Raw genomic sequence first — 16,713 nt, forward strand, 5'->3', positions numbered from 1 at the left:
TGGAGCTTTTGCTTATTAGTGCCCCTTATGGAAAGAGTTGGTTGGCCCTAGATGTTCTTGGGAGAAGTGGCTCAAGTTTGTAACCGCGAGGGAGGGCCTTAGGTGCTTGACTTTACATGTGGTTGCTAAAAACATAGCTTCCATCAGAAATAAGCTAGAAAATGTGAATATGTTCCACTGATGAATCTTTATATCTTTATAAATACAGTCCTCTGGTTTGCATTTTACATAACCTAATGAAATGACAGCTATAAAGTTATGTATTTGGAAAATTAAAATCTCATGATAATGGGACAAGAGCAGCTGGGAGCATAGTACCTATATAACCTGAAAAACTTTTTTTTTTTTTTTCCTTAAGGGATAAGCTTAGGATAAAAACTTTCAAAATCACTTAAGACTGAGGAGTCCTACACTCCCTGATGTGCAGGAAGATGTGGGTTCCAGCCCCTTTAGGCAATAATCAAAAAAATCTTAGTGCCACTGAAATCTGTTTCTGATATTTACTTTTGCATGGCCAATACAGATCAGGTATCTTGGTGGCCAGATTCTGCTGTCACTCAAGCTGGGGAAAAGCCACATTACCACTATCCCTTCCAGAAGAGCTCTCCTGAGTTCGGAGCTGCTATTATTCTGCATGTTCCTTTTTCATCTGGGAGACTGTCTTGCCACCATGCACGCACACACACACGCACGCAGAGCTGTTCCTCCTTTTCCCATGTGCCCACCTAAGTGGAAATCATCGAGAGCACGGGGTCCAGGGAGCAGAGATGTGTCTGCAAAACTCGCTCACGAAATCCCAAACCATAGAGGAATGCTGGGTTAATTTTTCATCTGAGTATCAGCTGAAAGTAATATATACCCCAAATTAATGCAGACAATGCCTAGTCTGGTCTGCAGGCCCTCTGTATTTTTGAATTCTTTTCTACTAAAACTCAATAAAAACATGGGGGTGGAAGGTGCTGCTGGGAATTTGCTTTTTGTTCTGCTTAAGTGCTGTATTTCTCAGCAGTCTTCAAGTTTCTCAGCATGAAGATATTGTTACATCAGAACTACCGTGGGTTTAACACAATTCTCCATTTGCAGGCAAATGGATGTATTGTGTTGGGGCTTATCCACAGAGGACTGTGAAACTACAAATTACAACCCAGCTGCATTCTCTTATCTGGATTTTTTATTTCCCCCCCCCACGTGCCTGTGAGTCCTTCCCTGTTCACAAGTAGAAGGTGCAAGGAGAAACTTGGGTGAGAAAGAGACATAGGCCCAAATTCAAAAGGGACTCTCCTGATGGTGCGGGAGATCCTGCCTGCGTCTGTGGGTGCTGCCTTTGGGGTGGCTGGTGCCTTTTCTGAGCTGGATGGAGCTACGATGTTTTCCATTAGCAGAGGGTGTGATGCCTCTGGATCGTGTGTTTTTGCGATTGCCTGGAGACTTTGTTCCTTTAACTCCCCCTAGAAAACCAGGGCAGCCGGGGTAATAGTCGACATATCCACTGAAGCTTTCTCCATGAAGGAGAAGGGGGCTACCCTTTCTCTCGGATTATGAAATATGGCAGTAAAACAGGGGATCCACCTATTTAACTCTCTCGGCTGTTCTTCATCCTCATTCCTCCCCCTTGAAGGGAACAACAAACCACCAGCAGGTCCCTATGGGAGAGGCAGGAGGCGTTTGCGCTCTACGGTAGCTTGAGACGAGGCTTTACCACCTCTTGCTAGCCCGCAACGGGTCTTGCCTCCCTCGTTGCGGTTACAGAGCCGATGCCAGGTTAAGTACCAGAGCCCTGGGCCTGCAAGCGTGGCCACCTGGCTTGGAGACAGCGCTGCGACAAGCCGAGTCCGTCTGGGCAGAGATGCTGCACCACCGATAGCTGGGACAAGGTCTTGGCCTCCATTCTTCAGAGCAAAGGGCCATGTGACCTGATTTTAGTGATGCTCTGGACACCTGTGAGCCAGTAATAGGGTGAAAACTCAATGACTCCCCGATAACATTGTTATGTTTATTTGCTTCCTTTCAAATGGCTGTGGATATGCAGGGTGCTGACAAATGGGAGCTGAACTCATGCATTTAGTTGACCAGGAAATAAATATATCAGCGTGACAGTACTTCTCTGGAGTCTTTTGAGACTTGGGAGTTGCTGGCGATTCTGTTTGCTGCCTCAGTTTAAGCAGCAGAAATGTCCATGTGTTCTGTCAAAGCACTTTACTTGTGACAGGCAAAGTGCTGCCCTGAACTGGAAAACCATTCTGAGAAAATAAATGCATTAGTTCAATGCAGAGTATCTTATATTTGATACACACCACTTCCTAATCACTTTACTGAACATCTGGATTGCCTTGAAATGAAACCAGTGCTGGCGTCATCTTCAATTTGGACATGGGATCCATTTCTGAAGCCTTTTTCTAGGAGAGGGCCTCTTGGATCTCAGTATCGTTTAGGTTGGGTCCTACAGGTCTAATCTAGAGTAAATAAAATTAAGGGTTGCTTCGGTACTGAAGGAGGACAGAAAGTAGTACACAGGAGCCAGCTGAGCCCTTTGGTACTTGTAGTCCCAATTATAGAATCGTATTAAAAAGTGCAGATGTTATGAAGGAGTGGGGCTTTTTCATGTGTCTTTGAAATGGGGTCCATGCCTCTTTCTCTTAGGGAAGTACCCAGTACAGGTGTGTTCCTGCAGAATAAATGAGAATAATTAATTGCGACTGTTAACATGGCATACAAGAGACTGAAATTAAACCCATTGTGTTGGTAAAAGACATGAAAGAACACACAGCATGCAAAGACACTGGCTGCTCTGTGTGAGCGAGTGAAAAGCGAGAGCAAAGGGGATGACATAATGAACGAGAGATGCATTCGCATCGCTGCAAGTTGAGCTCGGCTGAACAACAGCAAGAACTATTTGCAACATCTTTTTGTCAACATCTGTTTGTCTTTGAGTTCATGAAAGTGGAACAAATCTCATTAATTTTTTTTTCTTGTGTTGAAATTTTGCACGATTGTTTCTGTTATTTTGGCAGCCAAAATGATGCTGGAATGTTTCACCTTCTTTTTCCAAGATTTTGAGTTGAGGTTTGTCACATAAATCATGAGGTTTTACTTCTGCTGCTAGCCAAATCATAATCCTTGTATCATAAGCCTTTTGTTGTGTGGTTTTGTTGTTGTTTTTTTTTTGTCGTCCCGTCCCCCCCTCTCCCCCCCCCTTAAAGCTCCAGCTTCTGGAATCATGAGAATGCATGAAAATTTCTAGTTCTGCTTTTGGTCACATGTTTGTTTTTCCTTGAGTTTCTAGCACCAAGAACTGTGGAGAAACTTTTGGGTGTCATCTGAAAGGGGAAAAAACCGGAATTCATTAAATTTTTTTTTTTTTTTAAATACCAGTTAGATTTTGGAAACTATGACTCATGATTTTGAATGTTTAGATTTGGCAACGCTGTAGCTCTCTGTGCCGCTCCCCCGTGACCAGGAGTGTTGGAAGAAGCCGTGCAGGGCTTGTCTCCACGGACAAGTTACAGCACAGAGAGCCGGGGTGTGAATTCACAGTGCCCTAGTTACGTTGCACAGATTCCCCACGTGGATGCAAAGTGTGCAGTACCTGCCCTTTGGAAGCGTTCTCAGGGCATGCCTCTATGTGAGTAACATACGGCGCCTGGTTCGGAGGCCCTGGAGCTGACAGCGACGTGCTCCAGCTCATGGATCGAAGGTAGCACGGCCGTTTCGTGCTTCCAACTTCACTTATCAGCAGGGGCAGAGCCCCGAGGTGATGCCGCTGTGCGGATATCGAGCACCTCTTGGCTGTGCTGTGCCATACGGCTGCGGTGGGTGGGATGCCTTCTGGGTGCTCTGAGCGATGCTGAGGCTCCTCGGGTGCCAAGGGTTGGCTTCTCCTCGTAGCACCCGTCCCCTGTGTCTCAAGGGGGAGCTGGATGGCTGGTCCGTTCTCTGAGCTTGTTGGAGGGAAGAGGGTGAGGACCTGTGGCTCTGGAGCTGGCCTTTCTGCTCAGCAGGGAGGCAAACGTGCTCGGCGGTACCCAAGGGCCACGTAGGGAAGGCAATGACGCCTGTGTGACCTCTGGGGGACTTCTGGAGGCTCGGGTGACTTGGTTGAATATTGAAAGTTGCCTGCGGGTTCCCCATCTCCAGTGGCTGATGGCTGTGAGCGTGTCTCAGCTCCTTGGAACTACAGGGTAGGCATTGGTGGGATGGGGAAAGTCTTGGATGCTCGGTGGGGCAAGCTTGGGACAACCTTGAGGAAGCAGTTTCAAATCCCTTCTGGCTGTCCGCATCGACTGTAGAGAGAAAAGAGAAAACGAGCCATTGGGGTAGACCCGGTAAGGGGGACAAGAGGGGGGAAAAAAGCCACTCGGGAACAATTCAGCCCACGACCAAGGAAGAGCCGTGCTTGCTGCATCCGAGGTCAAGTCCTCGCGCTTGGCCAGGCTGAGCAGCTACTGGGGTGACACCCAGGAGACCCAGCTGGTGCTGCTGGAGCAGCTTCTCCGGCCGGGCCAGGCGGGAGGGAAGGAGCTGCTGCGGCCTGGACCCCCCCGGGAAGGACGCTCTGCCATGGGGAAACCAGGATGCCGCAGGGTCCGCCGGGGCGGAGGGCGGCTGGGAGCGGGCTGAGGTCTCTGCCCCTCAGGAAGCTGTACGGGATTTGTGTGTTTTCCAAAGCGGCAGAGACAGGATGCTGAGGGGTGGGAGACGACAGATTTCCTTCTGCTGTGAATAGACTGGGGGTGGCGGGATGGCAGCTCCGGTTTAACCCTTGCGTGTTCCTTTCATCTCCAGAATGAAATGAAGTCTTAGGAGACCATTCCGAGAAGCTGCAGAAATTAGAGGTGCAAGAAAGTACAGGGTTGTTGGCACCGGGACGATGCCGTGAGTTTTATTATCCCAGTTCTTTCACCCCCAGGCGTGTCTCCTTGGCTCTGGCATTGCTTTTTACTTTGAAGTTTGTTTGTTCAGTGGCATTGCTATGACCAAAATGAACACCGTCGATGCCAAGGGAGAGGCTTATGGGACATTACCTTGTGTCAGATAGAAGAGCTTGTGGGAGACAGCTGCAGGTCTGGGTGCTGTAACAAATTTCGCTCGGAAGACTGAAAAAGACGGGAGTTCATTTGTCTCTTACATCAAGGGTAAGGAAAAAATCTTTGGAGTAACTCCTGAAATGGGTCCCACTCTTGTTCAACAGTGAAGGGTCTTCTGCATCTCTTGCAAAGTCATTAAGAGGACAACCCAGAGGAAGGGGAGGAAAACCCAACTACCATCAACTCCCACCGCCAGCACCCAATCTGAGCCCTTGGAAATGCTGTGCAAACAGGACCTGCATGAAGACTTTTAGGGTGTGCGTACGAAAAGATATTTAGGAGAGGTAGCTGGTACAAGGGAAGCCAGGGAAAACTACTTTGTTTACTGCACCGGAGTCTCCCAGAGCAGTGAAGAGTCCACACGGCTGAAAGTTGGCAGCCGGGCTGCAGGTGTGGTGAAAGAGACGTGTTTTCTAAACACTCTAAATACTTATTGCTCTGGCCTTTTGTAGATAAAGATCAGCTTTGACTTTGTTATAATTTCTTTTAAAAGTGCTTGTATCTGGGAGGATGAATACCTGCTTCCAGGTTGGGCTTTATAGAATTGAACTTCGTAAACAAATTATTTGATGTGATTAACCAAGTCAGAGGGTTGATGGAAACGTGCCTCCGACTCTCACGGTATCGGGGTGGAAGCTGTAATGTGTTAGCCAGTGAATTACCCTGGGTAGGAATAAACAGCCAGAAGGTTCTTGGGTGTGAGGTTTCCCATTGGAATAATTTCTTCTCTCTGAAAAACCCACAGCAGAATTAATAGCCCTCCTGAAAGTCTGAAATCTTGCTGAGATTCTAAACACTGTCTTTACTCTGCAGACGTTTGATGTGCAAGGATGGCAGAGAGCAGTTGTGAACCACCGAGAGCCAAAGAATTTGTAACAAAACATCTGGTGTCTAGGCCAACAAGATAAAGAAAGCTTTTGGTAGCTCTGATAATGTTTCTGCCCTACAGTTGTGCTAATTTTACTAGGAAAAACAGTCCCTCTACTGACCTCATTCAGTTTTACTAAGTTTGAAGGTTGGAAGACAGAGATATCAGCCTACTTGTCCTTATGGTAAATATGACTTAAAAAAACCACCCAAACCCCAAACTTAAAAATAAAACAAAAAAACCTGACTGCTTTGATTATGATGTAGACAAAAAAATACCAAACCGGAAAACATCTGAAGTCTGAAATGGAGTGGATGGCAAGGCAAGCTGACCTTCTTGGAGCCTGCTCCAAGAGATGAAAATGTTTCCTTGTGCCAAGCGTGCTCTGTGTGTGAGCTGAGTTTGCTCGGTCTCAAGCTGATGACAGTAGCTTTTGCTGCTTTTGACAAAACAAATAATGCAAAGGGAAGATGATTCTCTATTAGGAGAATTTTTTTTTTCTTCTAACTGGGATGTCAGGTCCCTGCCTGATATCAGAGTTCATTCACAAACTGGGCAAGGCTGGACAAGCCATTTCACTTAGGATGAAAATCCTACCACAGCTCGGGTTCGCAAGGGTTGAATGAAATACTGGTTTTTGCTGTTTGGAAATTGTTTGCTTGGGATGAAATTGTATGTTTAGGGGGAGATTTGCCCCCCCCCCCCCCCGGTGGGATTAACTGTGCTTTGGTGCTCCCAGCAGCTGAGAAGGAGGCAACGATGGGAGAACATGAAATATTATGCCTGAAAGCAGAAGGGTAGGTGAGAACCTTGCAGGCGGGGTTCTTGGTTTTGTCTGTATGGTCTGCGGCAGGCAAACCTGGGCTCGTTCTGTGCGTCCTCCAGAAGCTGGGTAGCACGGTGCTGAGGTCTTGGCACCCAGCTAACCTCGTTGCGTGACGCCCGTGAGCCGACAGCACGGGCAGAGGCAACGCTGTGTAGAAATGCTCTGGAGGGGGGTTTGGGGGAGACGTGGCTGGGGACACCCCTTGGCACAGCTCGTGGGCTGCGCTGAGAGCGCAACGGGTGCGTGGGACCATCCGTCCAGGTGACATCCCTCCCTCCGATGAGCGCTGCCCGTCCCATCCGCTCCAGCCTCCGCTCCCAGGATCGAGCCAAAGTTCCTACCCCATCCAATTGCTCCAATTAGTGCTGTGGTTTGCTTTTCTTTATTAAGAAGATTGCTTGAGACCTGCCTGTTTTTGAGTCCGGCTCCCTTTAATCTGTCCCTACCATCATTGAGGTTAAGTGAGTTTCCTGCCCAGCAGCATCTTTGGCAAATTAGAGAGAACCAGCGAGACATTGCCAATAAGCTTTCCACCGTATAGATTTTGTCCAGGGGAGCCCGAATAAATTAGGTCATGCTGCCATATGTAATCCATGCACTTGAGGTTTGACCTAGCTCCTGTGAAAACTAGTGGGCAGGGACGGGATGTGCCTGGAAGCTGGACTGGAGCTATGGCTGAGACAGCTGAATTTTGAAAGAGCTGGGGTGGAGCTGTGCCCTTCATTTTTGTGGACCAGTTTCATTTGTACAGGAAGAATATCGACATCTTCTCGCGGGAGCTTTTGTCTGTGCCGGAGAGTGTCTCGAACAACACTGCCAAAATACCTTGGGGCTGGGCTGGGTAATTATTTTGTGATTAGATGCTGAAATGAAATAAGTTAATCATTTTACAAGTTTGGAAGAAAATACATTTATTTCACCTGAAACTTCTTCACAACGGCTATGCATAACTCCGTCATCTTCTGCATGACATTGGCCTGAGGTCTGACGATTTCCCACCAAATGACTCGCTAGCTTCCCGTGGCCCTGGTGATGCCAAGTCACCTGTTTAGGAGGAGGCAGGATTATTCTGTTTAGCTCTTTTGGGCAGTCGGATGTCAACCCTGCGAGTGGTGGTGATGGGCCAAGGCAGCTACCGTCATATCACAATTCATATTTGCAGCACAGAAAAGAAGATTAGTGCGCTAACGGGGGAGACTCCTCTTTTGAAAAGAGGCTTTAAATGATGTCAAGAACCACCACAATGATATGGTTTTTACATAAATAATAATTAATTACATGTAAATCAGACTTTTCCCCACCCCTTCCATTAGTATCGTCTTTGCTAAGCTCTCTGTCTTGTTTCTGTCCGCTCACTTTGACTAGTTGAATGGCAGCAGACATCATTTGCAATGCTAACGTCAGATACGGGTCAAAATGGACAAGGAAAACACAACCCAGGGTTTTATCAATGCAATAACAACCAATTCTGTCTAGAGATGGCAGCGTACTGGGGTTTAACCTCTTCACTGCCACATAGGAAAAACCACCAGGAATTTACTTTTCTGGTCTGCTCTTCTGCTATTTCTAACTTATTTTCAGGCCTTTCCTTCTCCTGATCACTCTTCTGGGTTTTTTTTGTTGGTTGTTTTGTTTTTTTCCTTCTCTCTTCTTTCTGGTGTTTACTAGAGCATCTGGTAGTGTTTATCTCCCAAGACACAGGAGAGTGCTGTTTTCATAGATATGTAACTAAAGTAAAAGCTTTAATCTTTGTTGATGTTGGACTTTTGGATTAAAAAAGAGTCATAATAGTGGAAAAATGAAGAAGAAAGAATATTTCAGCACAATACATTTTTGAGACAGCATCAACAGAAAATCCTTCATGGGGAAAGTTGCAATTATTGCGTCTCCTTCACAGGAGATGCTCAACTCGTGGGGAGAGTGGGGCAGGGAGTGAGGAGACCATCTTGCTGACATGGGACCGGTTGTCCCGCTAGAAGCTGAAAGCGTGGCATGTCCTCGCGGGGATTTCTGTGTGTGCTCCACAGCAGGAGTTTGAGCAGTCCCAGAAATGCCAACAAGATGCGAGAAACCTGTCTCTATCTCTGCTTGCTTCCACTACTGCCTTCCAACCCGGGCAGGGAAGGAGCTGGTCTGACCTTCGGCGGAGTCAGACTACGTGCGACCCGGGTTTTGGAGCCCCGATGGAGTAAAGGCTGTCCTGGAAGTCGGAGGAGGAGGCGGTGTTTTGAATTTGCTCTCTCGCTCTCGAGAAGTACGTTGGTTTTCTACGGAAGCTTTAAAGATGCTGAGACTGCGCTAATTAGAAGTTGTCAAGATACAGCAAGAAGCGGTGCTGTCATCAGAGAGATGTAGAAAGCGTTACAGAAATCTGGTAGCAAAAGGCAGGTAGGTGTCTGTTATCCGCAGAAGCGAATGCAGGCCTATGGGCCTTACAGCAAAATCTTATTTGTTGCCTTCCCTGGCGACTAGGCACCGTCCCAAACCCGCAGCAAAGTCAGCGACGCTGGAAGCAGCCATTCAAAATCCGGATGGCTGCTGGTTTCATAGCAAGAACATATTCAGCTGCTAATATTGTAAATGCTTTGTGGTAAATTTTTATAGCAGTAGCATTTTATGTAATTCAGAGATTTTAAGCTAAATGCCGTATTTCAGGTGCCGTATACTCCAATTTCTACCCCTGCCCTCCTGCTAGGTAAGGCGTAAACCTGACTGAAGCCTCGCCAAACTTCTCGAGAGAAAACACTTTTGAAAACCCCCACTTTGGGAAGGCAGCAAGCCGATGAAAGGGACCTTAGCCTCCAACTTTAAGGCTGTAATGAACCAGGCTAATAAATTACCTAATGTCACCTTAGAATAGGTCCGTGGCCGCCTGTCACGCAGCAGCACATCAAGCCGGAGATGCACAGTCGGTCTCTCCTAACCTTTGTCCCTCCTCCTCCCTCTAACCAGGGAACTAGTTCTGGGAAAGACCAGGCCTGCAAAGTCCTGCAAAACCAATCGGTAAAATATTAATAAGCCAAAGAGGAGCCGAGAGGTGTCATCGGGGGAGAGCGCTGCTGGCCTCCGCACAAAGGGAACGGCAAACAGGGCTCCTGCGCAGAAAATTTTGCCCGACCAGTTTTTTTGCATGCAAAAATGCAGATTCAGCAGCACCAAAACGGTTTGTGCACACATGCCAAACTTGTCATTTATAAAAACTCAAAAAAGCTCTGACAAATGCTGAAGCTGTTAGTTTTGACACTTCTGACATGAAACACTTTGATTTTTCATTTTGAAACTACTTTGTGTTCAAAATGTCCTTTAATTTTATTTTCAAGCAAGGGGGTGTGTGTCTTTTCTTATTCCCCCAAAAAATCAAAATTGAAATGAAATCTTTGGATTGACTCAAAATGAAATTGTTCTTGGATTTTTGGTTTCACCAGGGGTTTTTCTTAGATGTTTGTGTTTGGCTTTGAGTCACTTCCCCCCCCCCCCCCCCCCCAAATTTGCCAGTAGGTTTATCGAGAGCCGCAGTGAACCTCAGCCCCTTCAAGGGGGCACAGCTGGCACAATAGAATATTTTTTTTCATGGTTGTCAGTTGCAAAAATAAAAAAAAAGGAGCCTTGCTTTTGCTTTCCAGGAGATCGAGTTCATTTTCTATCTGACTGGGATAAATAATAAACAGTTTTGGGTTTGTTGTTTTTTTTTTTTGCTGTGAAGGATTTTGTTACGTTATCTGTTTAAACATTCCGTTATGTTTTAGTAATGCGAATAATGATTATTCCTGTGCTGCTGAGCTCTCCCTCTTGGCTCGGGCGCCGGAGGTTCAGGAGACACCTGGCATTGTTGACAGAGCGCTGAACTTGAACGCCTCTCACTGTGACAGGGCAAGCCCAAATATTTTGGGAAGAGTCCTTGTTATGTTACGACAGGGGTTGGTAGCACTGATGCCGGGGACGGGTTTTGCTTCAATACTGAGCTGATTACTGCTTTATTATTGGAGGAACAGCGTGAACTTTGGCAGGCGGGCTGCTGTGAGGAAGGAGGATTGGACTTGGGCATTTCTCAGTTGTAGGACGTGCTGAAGGTCTCCCAAAAGATGCTGGGTCTCAAAAGAGGCCAGGAATAGGAGGCCCTGAAAGCTGTTTTTCTACGGCTGAGAAAGTGGAAAAAACAAAGCTCTTTTGCAAGAGAATACAAACGTTAGTGTAGTCCCTATCTGTAGACAAATACCTGGGGAAGAGCTTGTATTAAAATACCTTTTTAATCATATTTTCCATCCCTAAAGGCATTGTTTGCTTCCCGCAGCGTACATCCTCCCTCTTTTATGGGCTTCCTCTGCAGCCCATCTCCTCTCCCGAAGTCAGGCCGCATCTTGGTAGCGCCTTGTGCATCTTCAGTACCGCATGAGTGTCCGGCTTGTGGTGTTTAATGGGTCATAGACTTTCAACAAGATTGGATGTCTTGTGGTGTTTGCCAATTCACGTACAGCATGTAATTATATTCAGGAAGCAATAGGAATTAAATGACATTAATTCCCATGAATATTCATTTAAGGATCTCTACCAAATTCAGGCAGATTAATAGTCCAATGCAAATACAATGGCTATTCATTGCCCCCACAGGAAAAGGAAATATGTATTGGCTGGCAGCTCAGGACAAATGGAAATGCGCTGTAGAAAAGTTATCTCTGGGTGGCTTCTGATACAGCGGCGGTTGGAGGGACGCACTGAGGAGTAAAGAGGATTAGCGCGGGTAAGGATTTGGGGAGTCTTTTCCGTCTGCCGAGGAACCCGGAGAAGTCCGGGGTGAATCCGAAACTCGCGCCTCTGCACTACCAATGCAAATCCACAGCAACTCCGACCGCAGCGGAGCTCCCCTGGGCTCACAACGGAGTAAAACACAATTTATTTTGTGCCCGGCTCCCGCCGCCCTGTGCGCGCAGCCAGCCTCCAGCCTGCCCTCCCCGGATCACGCTGCCGCAGGGCAGGACGGCGATTTGGCTTCTTTGGGAGCAGCGGTAAGCGGTCTGTGCTGGTCATTGCCTCCTCTGCCGTGGCCAGCCCGGCACTGGCCCTCGGGGTGGCTACGGGGCAGCCCTGTCCTGGCAGGCACCGCGTTCCTCCCGGCACCCGGAGCCTCGGTTTTGCTCCAGCTCGTCCTCTCGGCGCAGGCCGGGACATGGCTTCCACCGCAAAATCGAGAAAGTCTAATAACAAAAGCAGATGGGGGGTCCCAGCGCATTTGCAAAGCGGGCATCGGAGTTTGGGATGTTGAGAAAAAAAAAAATAAACACCCCAACTTTTTTTTTTTTTTCCATAGAGATGATATAAAACAATATTTCATTTTAAAGATTATTTCGGTCTGGTCACAGTCCTCACTTGGGAGGGCTTTTTTTATACATTTCCTTTTGTCAGACAAGCCAACTCGAGACCTTAGCTGTGTCACATTACTTTTATCTTTTTGTGGGATTTCCCCAACTGGAGAACGGACCCTGCTTCCGCTAAAGTTGGTGCGAGAGTTGCCAATAGCGCCGGGCTCAGCCTCTAAATGGGATGTTTATGCCTTTTAAAATTTCCCCTCGTTGCCAGGTCAACCCTTCCCTTCCTTAAAGTTATCTGAGCAAAAGTCCGGCGTTATTCGCCTCGTACGACGTGATGGGCAGAGCCGCATCTTCTGCCTCGTCGCAGGGGATCTATCGTCAGACTGATCCGACTCACCCCGACTCTACACACGGAGGGAACGTGGAGAGCAGCGACCGCCGACTTCCCCAGAACGGGTTTTGCTGCGGTGCGAGGGCACTCGCGGGTTCTCTTCTACTGAGAACCCACCGTGAGAACATTGGGTTTATCTGAAACAAAGTCAGAAAATCATAAAACCAGGCTGTGAAACCAAGGTACGGTTCTCTTTAATGTGTCCACCAACTGTTTTGGGCAGTATGTAGTATATCCTTCTGAACTTTTCATGCCTGATGTAAAAGGTAGAATAGTAGCCACGGACCTGCGTGGGCTTTGCACCTATGCTGGAGCACAAAGTGTCCCGGGAACCAGGCGTGCAGCCTGGCGCTGGGCTCTGCAAAGCCTCATAAACCGGTGACTAAAGGGGAAAGGACTCCAAGGCCTGGCTCCTGGGACGTCGGAGGTGTGGCATTCGAGTAGCTTGGAAAACATTCTGACTCTAAAACAAGTAACACCTATAATTACAAAGGCGTCATCACCTTTGTAAATTTTTTTTTTTTTTTTGTTAGCTAACAAGCTGTAGTTGTAGCCTGTGTACACCCTTGCCGAAATCTGCCAAGCGTTTGCTCTTGGGATGGTTCTGCTGTTGGTGGGAATATCAAGCATCTTTCTCCAGGCACTTGTAAAACAATACAGCAGTAAACAATTCAAGTACAATTAGCAGCTACATTGGTGGAGGGGGAGGGAGAAGTCCCACCGCTGGTATTGTCTATGGAATTAATCATGTTTTACAGAGTTGATGCACTGGTTTAGATTTGCGAAGTTAAAAACAGGAGGCGAAGCAGTTTCCAATGAAGGTTTACTCCAGGATGAAATGTAAAACAAATACTTTTTAGAAAAGTAAGAGGGGTGCGTGTGTTTAAAAAACGCTCTTTTAGTAGGTTCATCTCCTTTTTCTTCCTACTGAAGAAAGAGATGAACCGAAATAATCTAAACAACAGATGGTAAGAGTTTCTTTTTCAAGCTGGCGGTCCCCCTCGGTCACACAAATCCTGGGGTTACCCGCGGTCCCTCGGCTGGCAGGACCGGGTAACAAAATCACACTGGCCCCCGTGATTTATTTTTTACCCCCCCTGCCCTTCCAGCTCCCCCGACAGCCCGCAACATTCCTCTTAAAGCACGGCGGCAAACATCATCTTCGCAAATATTTATTTGCAGCCATTCCCCCCCCCTTTAATTATTTAAAATATAATGAATTAGGCATAAGTACTTTGCCATTACTGTAATTTAAGGTGTTAATTGCTACCGGAGCGGATTGCTATCGTGCCGAGAGGTGGCGCCGCGGTCCCGGCCCTGATCGCCGGAGCCCGCCGGGCCGGGGGGGGGACACGGACACGGACACGGGCCCGGCGCGGAGCTCCGCGCACAGGCGGTTCTGTCCGCGGGGGGGGGTGTTCGCTGGTTAAAATCAGGTTCCCATCCAGCCCCGGAGCTTGGTGTCAGGCCCGCCGGGAGCCAAAAGCAATACCCCCCCCCCCAAAAAAAAAAATTAAAAAAAAAAACAAAACCAAACAAGAAAAACAGAAGGAGAGGAAGAAAATTTGGGTTCTGGCGGGTCCCCGCTCGGCGGACGAAAAGACTTCCCCCCCCCCGGACAAAGTCGGGCGCTCGGTAACTCCGCGGCCGCCCGTTCAGCTCCCGCCTTGCGGCGGCCCCGTCCCGGGCAGCGCCGGGCACGGACGGTTCCAGCCCCGCCGAGGTGACCCCCCGACGGACCGGGACCGGCTCCGGCTCCTCTGTCCGCCGCGCTCGGCACCCCACGGGAGGGCAGGATGCTGCCCGGCCCGGTCCGCTCCCACCCGCGCAACCTCCGCGCTGTCCGGTCGCTCCTTCTCCGCGCCGGGGCCGTCGGTGCTGCTAAAACTTTCCGGTGCCCGAAACGTCGGAGCCGGGGGGGGGGAACCGGGCGGTCCCGGCTCTGCTCTCCCGGTGAGCTCCACTCACCCGGTCCCCTCCCGCGGGAGCCCCGACGGCGCGGCCGCTCCGCGGGTTTCCCCCCACGCACCCACCCGGGATGAGAACCGGGGCAAAACCCCCGCGGAGCGACGCCGCGCTCCAAGCCGACCCTCGGGGTCGAGCGCTCCCGCTCAGCGGCCGGTGCGCGCCACTGCGCGCCCGCGCAGCGTTTCTCTAAGCGGGGTTTGCGCCCGCAGAGGCGTGCGCGGCGGGGGGGTGGGGGGGGGGGGGAGCGCAAGCAGCGCCCGCCTCGCCGGCTCCGCGCAGGTAAGGCGGGTTCCGCGGCTATCCGCGGAAAGCCCTGCGAGGTCGTTCCGCGCCCCCCCGCCTAAACTCCGCGGGCTTGACACTCACCCCCGTGGGTAAGGGGGGGGGGCGAAAAAGTTGCTGGGGGGGGGGTGTCGCCGCGGCGCTGCCCTCCGCCGACGGGGCGGCCCGCCTGCCCCCGCGCTGAACTCCCTCTGGCCGGCGGGCGCGCAGGGTTGCGCGCAAGGTTGCGCGCCGCGCTCCGCGCCCACTTTCGCTTCCCCGCGGGGCTGCCCCGCCTCCCCCGGCCCGCCCCCCCCCCCCCGTGCCCCCCCCCCCCCGGCCGGTCCTCCGCGGAGCTCCGCGCCGGCGGAGCTCCCCCCCTCCCCCTTATCCCTCCCTCCGCGCTCCGCCGCTTTTCTTATTTTTTTTTTTTTTATTATTCTTATTATTTTTCCCTTGCGCCGAGCCTTGTTTACCCAGCAGGTGGATGTGACGTCAGAGACTGACAACAGCAAAAAATAACAACATCTCCCTCCGCGGGGGTGTAACGCGGGGCCGCCCCCGGCCCGCCCGCGCGGGGCTGCGCGGGGCGGGGAGCGGAGAGGGGGGGGGGGGGCTGGGGAGGTGGGGGGGGGCCGCGGGGCGGGGGCGCGGCGGGGGCGGCGTGCGGGGGGCCCCCGCGGGCGCGGCGCCGAAGCGGAGGGCTCTATTGTTATTTACCGAGCGGCGGAGCACGCCGCCGCGCCGCCCGGGTTCGGCGTGCCGGGAGGGACGGGAGGGAGGGACGGACGGACGGACGGGACGGAGAGGCTAACCCGCTCCGCGGGGGCCGCGCCGGGCTGGGGGCAGCGGCAGGCCGAGTCCTGCGGGTGAGTCCGCCGCCCCCCCCCGACACTTTCCCCGCTCCTCGGGGGCTGTTGCACTTTTCTCCCCCCCCCCCCCCTTCCCTCCCCGCCGGCACCACGTGCCCGGCTTCCCCCCCCCTCCCCACCCAACCACCCCCCCCACCACCACCCGGCCGCCGGGGGGGGGGGACGGGGACCCCCCCACCCCTACCCGCCCACTTTGGAAACTTCCCCCCCCCCTCCTCCTCCTCCGCTCCCCCTCCGCGGAGAGTGGGATGCGGCGCCTTCCTCCTCCCCCTCCTCCTCCTCCTCCTCCTCCTCGTGTTTTCCGCCGGGTCCCTGCCGCGCAAGGGGCGCGCACGGCCCCAACTTCCAACACTCGGGGCAAGAAGTTGCGGCGGGGCCGCGCCCCCCCCTCCCCCCAAAAACACCCCCCCCCAGGCCCCCCACGCCGGGCCCGGCTGCCCCCTTTCCCCCGGCACCTGTTGCCGCTTTCCGCCCGCGCAGTCCGTTCCGCAGGCGCGGAGCTCCGCGCCGCGCATCCTCCCCCACCCCGGGTCCCAGGGGCCCGCTGCGCCCATCCCCCCCCTCCGCCCCCCCCTCTTTTTTTTTTTTTTTTTTTGGGAGACGAAGTGTTTGAATAAACATCCGCGCCTTCCCTAGCCCGGCGCAACTTCTCGCTGCGCGGGTGCGGACCGCGCATCCCTCGCGTGTCCCCGTCCCCCCCCCGTCCCCCCCACCTCCACGCAGACCCGCGGTGCGGAGCCTCGGGACGGAACCGCGGCTCGGTCCGCGCCGCGGAACCGGTGGCCCGGTAAGTAGGGGGTCGCTCCGCGCTGCGCCCCTCGCACCTGCCCCTCGCCCCAGCGCAGCCTCCGCGCAAGCTCCGCGCATCCCCCCCCCCGGGCAGCGCGAAGGTGCGCGCTGCAGGCGGCGTCCGAGCGGCGTCTCCGCGCCTCCCTCCTCCCCCCGCCCCGCGGGTTTTTTTTTTTTTGTGTGTGTGTGGTTTTTTTTTTTTTTCCCCTAAAAAAAAAAAAAGAAGAAGAAGAAATAAAGCCCAGCGGGCGGGCGCGGACAGGGCTGCGCGGGGGCGCAGCGGCTGCCCCCTCCCCACCGCCGCGCAACTCTGAATTCTCCGGCGGCCCCGGCGCGGAGAGCATCGGC

The 16,713-nt window shown here is 51.8% G+C and overlaps 1 protein-coding gene and 2 long non-coding RNA genes across 9 annotated transcripts in view; all 3 read left to right on the top strand.

The window, feature by feature from the left end:
- Window positions 1-3,138: 3,138 nt before the first annotated feature.
- On the top strand, window positions 3,139-6,174 carry LOC142042775 (uncharacterized). The gene is made up of 3 exons (XR_012653846.1): window positions 3,139-3,694; window positions 4,783-4,872; window positions 5,189-6,174. It is a non-coding gene; the product is annotated as an uncharacterized LOC142042775 (long non-coding RNA).
- Window positions 6,175-7,706: 1,532 nt separating this feature from the next.
- Window positions 7,707-13,611, top strand: LOC142042773 (uncharacterized). Its single transcript, XR_012653844.1, has 3 exons — window positions 7,707-9,166; window positions 11,387-11,516; window positions 12,353-13,611. It is a non-coding gene; the product is annotated as an uncharacterized LOC142042773 (long non-coding RNA).
- A 1,067-nt stretch (window positions 13,612-14,678) lies between these two features.
- FOXP1 (forkhead box P1) overlaps window positions 14,679-16,713 on the top strand; it is a 389,251-nt gene continuing 387,216 nt past the window's right edge. For 5 of the 7 annotated variants that reach the window (XM_075053035.1, XM_075053031.1, XM_075053039.1 and 2 more), the window contains exon 1: window positions 15,436-15,573. The gene's annotated coding sequence lies outside the window, so the exon portion shown is untranslated. Of the gene's footprint in view, window positions 14,723-15,435; window positions 15,574-16,185; window positions 16,364-16,713 lie in introns of those variants that run through there. The other 2 variants (XM_075053034.1, XM_075053032.1) reach the window with 2 other exon arrangements.

Source organism: Buteo buteo, chromosome 21 (assembly GCF_964188355.1).
Source record: "Buteo buteo chromosome 21, bButBut1.hap1.1, whole genome shotgun sequence".
NCBI classification, from domain to species: domain Eukaryota; kingdom Metazoa; phylum Chordata; class Aves; order Accipitriformes; family Accipitridae; genus Buteo; species Buteo buteo.